The sequence below is a fragment of the Eumetopias jubatus genome, unplaced genomic scaffold, assembly GCF_037043125.1.
Source record: "Eumetopias jubatus isolate StellerSeaLion01/CBP00866 unplaced genomic scaffold, mEumJub1_p1.0 scaffold_4, whole genome shotgun sequence".
In the NCBI taxonomy this organism is placed as follows: domain Eukaryota; kingdom Metazoa; phylum Chordata; class Mammalia; order Carnivora; family Otariidae; genus Eumetopias; species Eumetopias jubatus.
In genome coordinates this window covers 50209177-50214095 of record NW_028274810.1, presented here as the reverse complement: position 1 = coordinate 50214095, position 4919 = coordinate 50209177, and the positions used below count along the sequence as shown (strand labels likewise).

General features: G+C 35.0%; 1 pseudogene; it reads left to right on the top strand.

Annotated features, from left to right (window-relative positions):
• Positions 1–222: 222 nt before the first annotated feature.
• LOC114203460 (U3 small nucleolar ribonucleoprotein IMP4 pseudogene) lies at positions 223–1768 on the top strand (annotated as a pseudogene).
• Positions 1769–4919: the final 3151 nt, after the last annotated feature.

Sequence of the window (4919 nt, the reverse complement as noted above, 5' to 3'; positions counted from 1 at the left end):
CCTTCAACTTTAAGGACTTCTTTTAAAAATTCTTACAGTGTAAATCTGTTAGTGATAAACTCTCTCAGATATCTTGTAATTTGAAATATCTTCATTTTGCCTTTTATGTTGAAGAATATTTTCATTGCATGTAGAATTCTTTGGTGAATTTTATTTTTCTTTTAACACTGAAAATGTTACCCTTTATCTTCTTGATGGGCAGGGGTCAAGAATCCCAAGGTCATGATTACTACCGCCCCAGGCCCCAGTTCCCACCTCAAATTTTTGCAAAGGGACTGAAGTTGATGTTCTGGGGTGCCCAGTGCATGAACTGTGGCTGGTATGAGATAGGGGCACTGGTGTAAGCCTGCAAGACCAGCAAGGTCACCAACATGCTGGTTGTTCATAAGCATCGAGGCACACCTGTGGGGTTCATTGTCAGGTATTTGTCTTTCAGCCTCACTGCTTATTCCATACTGTGAATGTGATCACGTGTCATGATGTCTCCAACGTGGACACCATGTCAGGCCAATCCTTACCTCATAATATGGCTTCTCTGTCCACCTGGGCGAGGGAATGTCTGACATATTCTGGTACCTGTTCCCTGTGCCCAAAGATGACAAACACCTGGCCATCACCATTTCAAACCAAGATAACTGCATCTCCTCTCTTGTACGTGATCCACTTGGGCACAGTGGAGCAAGAGACTAGAGCAAACATGGAATGGTCCGGCACCCCTAGACTAACACCACACACAAGGGGGTCTTCCTGAGCACTGAGGGAGCCCGCTTACCAGTCAGTACATGGACTTGGACCCAGGAGATGGAAAGGAGTCAGAATAAACTCTGTGTGACACACAAACACACACACACACACACACGCATGCACACGTCAGTGGTATTTCTTTTTCATCACTGCAGATAGCTCTATACTTGCTGTAAAATCCTTGAAGGCTAACTCCAACATCTAGGTCTTCTTGCAGATGGCCTCCATTTTGTCTTTTCTCTTGCAATTGGATCACATTTTCCTGTTTTTCATTTTGTTTTGTGTTTTTGTATCATTATGGACATTATGACTTCTGTGTTTGTAACTCTGGCTTCTCCTAAAGGGTTAGGATTTGTTTGTGTTGCGTATTCTTTCTTTTGATCCTATTCCTTCATATGTCAAAAATATAGTTTTTAATGTCATATGTTGCATCAGAAAATTTATGGGCTTGGATAATGTTATCTCCCCTCAGAGATGATTTACCCTATTCTCTGATAAGCAACAGAAGGCATATCAGCTCAATCTAATCATGGACTGAACTAACTTAAAGCTGGTTTTCAGTGTCTTAAGCTCAAACTTTTTCTTTTTTGCCAATATTCCCACAGTATAGCTCTCCAGGGGTCCCAGTTGACAGTGTGGGCTCTATTTTAAAGTCCTCATTCTTGGGATCTTCTAAACTTCATTTCTTTTCTCAACAGCAGAAGACTACCAAAATTCTACTCTGCTTCACAATCACTTTTTGCTTTATTTCTTAGCTTCTTGTCATGTGCAGCTGAAATGGCAAATGTTTTGAAAGGTAAGCCAGTGTCACCCAGTGTCAAGGTGACTTATTTGCACCTTTGTTCTCACTGAGATCTTAAACTTTCAAATTCAGGCTGCTTTGGCCACCCAAACTCAACTTTTATCTTCCCAGACTGAAGAGATCGTTCTGAAATTCTACTGGCTTCTCTGCCAGTATCTATTCCGGCAAGCTTCTTGGTGTTTTGATCTCTTAACCTATGCAGAATATGAACAAATGTCCTAAGAGAAAAAACAACATGCAGAAAGTTAGGTACACTTTAATAAATTTCCCTTCTCTGCTTGATGTGGCCCCTCACATTCTGGTACATCAGAAGCTCTCTAGTATCTTTATCAAGATTTTAGTGGAGTATTTTTCATTGTTGTTGTTTTATTTTTTAAATTATTCTAGGTTGAAAGTATTGGTCTGTTACCTACTACTCCATCATAGCCAGGAGAATTACCTAGAATGAATATTTCTAAGAAATCGCTAAAATTACAGGCATACCTTGTTTTATTGTGCTTCTCTTTATTGTGTTTCAGAGACATTGCATTTTTTACAAACTGAAGGTTTGTGAAACCCAACATCAAGCAAGTCTATCAGCACAATTTTTTCAAAAGCATTTTCTCATTTGTTCTCTGTGTCACATTTTGGTAATTCTTGCAATATTTCAAACTTTTTCAGTATTATTATTTTGTTGTGATAGTCTGTGATCAAAGATTACAACTCATTGAAAGTTCATGATGTTTAGCATCTTTCAGCAATAAAGTATTTTTTAATTTAGGTATGTACATTGGTTTTGAGACATATGCTTTTGCACACTTAATAAATGACAATACAGTTAAAACATAACTTTATATGCATATATGCACTGGGAAACCAAATAATTCATTTGACTTTATTGCGATATTTGCTTTATTGCAGTGTTCTGAAACGAGCCTGCAATATCTCCGAGGTATGCTTTTAATTTTATAACATAAATGTTTATGATCACATTATATTTCATTGAACTGATGTTCTATAACTTTGTCAACATCCTCCTATGATATTTATGATGATCTCACTTAAAAATTTTTTGCAGTTGACATCTAAATTTATATAGCTTTTTCTGAATAATTTTTTTTTCAGAATTAATTCAAAAATATTGTGCTAAACTGCAACACCACTTACAAGTGTAATTGTTGCACTTTTATTTCTAGTTCTCCAGAATTGAAGACTTTTACAATGGGATGCCTGGGTGGTTCAGTCAGTTGAGCATCTGCCTTTGGCTCAGGTCATGATCCCAGGGTTCTGGGATGGAGCCCCGTGTCAGGCTTCTTGCTCAGTGGGGAGCCTGTGTCTCCTTCTCTCTCTGCTGCTGCTCCCCCCTGCTTGTTCTGTCTCTCCCTCTTTCTTTCTCTCTGCCAAATGGATAAATAAAATCTTTTAAAAAAATTAAAAATAAGACTTTTATAATAATTAATTTTGTATGACTTAATAATTATAAATAACATCTTATTTCAGTGTGAATTGTCTTTGATCACTGGGGGTGCCTGGCTGGCTCAGTTGGTAGAGCCTGAGTCTCTTGATCTCAGGGTCATAAGTTCAAGCCCCACATGGGGTGTGGAGCCTACTTAAAAAAACAAATAAATTTGAATTCTCTTTGATCACTTACAAAGTTAAAAACTGTATGATATTTGGGGCATGGGGAGTAATTTCAAGGACTGCATGTCAATAAAGCTATTAGGTTAATATCCATAATTATAACAATGGATCAATCCATTTCTCCAGTTTTTTGTGGTATGTTTTCCCTTGTGAATACATTCTCAGAATTTTGCACAATATCTAAGCTATAAGATGTACCCATTAAATATTGACAACCGAATACCATCTTTACTTTTCTTCTTAAATAATTTTAGACCATCTTCAAATGACATTTCAGAGGCTTTAGTTATACATGGTACAAAACTGTGGCTTATCATTTTAAAGCACTTACCATATGTCCAATAACCTTCTTTGCTGGATGCCTCATTCTGATCTATTTTATCATCATGAGAAATAATATTCATTAGTTATATATCTGTTATCTAGAATTATATTGGTAGGTTTTTCTTTTATCTGTAGCAAACTGCAAAGGGGACACAACTATATTCCTGGACTTGAGCAGACACATAATAATGGTTTTGAAAAATGAGGACATTATTCATGGCTGCTAGATAAAGCATGTCAGCCTGAGTTTTTGATTGGAAGAACAGTCAGTTCTGCTCAACCATCAATCTCTAAACTCCTATCTTTCTGTAAGCAAAGATAATGTAGCCAACTTGTCATCAGTAATATGGTTTTGAGTTGCCTTTTTGGGAGTAATAACCAATATGCAATGATCTTTTCTTGTATTGTAAAATTTCTGGACAAGCTGAAATTGTGGCAAAGCAGTTTATTGTTATTAATGATATTTTCAGGAAAAAACATCTTCCCAATATACTTTAAAATGTACAATATAGAATACCCTTTAAAAATTCTTGATATGTTTAAAGTTACTTGGAAGCATAAAATACATGCATCTTGATTTTCTCATAAAACCATTATATTTGCTATATTAAATTTAGAAGTATAGTTTATTTAAGCAGTAGCTACAAATGTCCTAATTAAATTTTCTTGTAGTGTTGTTGTTTTTTAAAAATCTGAAACCATAAGCTACTTAACATTAAAGATTTCAAAATTTCTCGAGGTATTGAGAAGCAAGCTAATATTTGTGGAAAAAAGAAAACATATTTGCTAAATAAAAATAAACATTTTTAAAAAGGAAAATGTACTTTGGATCCACCTTTTACCAGAGAAACAGACAGGTAAAAAATAACTTTTTTTAATGAGCAAAAAAATACAGTAAAAAAGTCCTTTAACTCTTGAAATAAAATTGCATTTTTTTGGTCTTATTTTCAGACTAGAAAAAAATCTCTAAATATATTTTATTCCTCCACTATCCAATGAATAAATACCCTTTCCATCATTTCTTTTATATAGTTATCTATACTCTGGGATTTCATGGCTGATGAAAGACATACATTTCAAGAGGTATCCAGGGAAGTCAGTGTTACTTTGACACCTTATCATTTTGTCAAATTGAAGACAATAAAAGCATCAACCAAGAAAACCTAAGATCGACAAATATCATTTCCCAACAGAAAGAATATCTTACATCAAAAAAAAAGAGAGAGAGAAAAAAGGTGCAGTCTCAGTAAAAAGGCTTTTCATTCAATATGTTTCACGTTGTAGAAAAGTCATTATAGCTTTTAATTTTTTTTTCAATTTTAGCTTTATCATATAATATTTTGTTTCTAGAAATGATTATTGGTTACAGGGTGGGTTCACTTTGTCTCATAAAACAAAGATTATCTTTAAACAAAACTTCACAGACCAG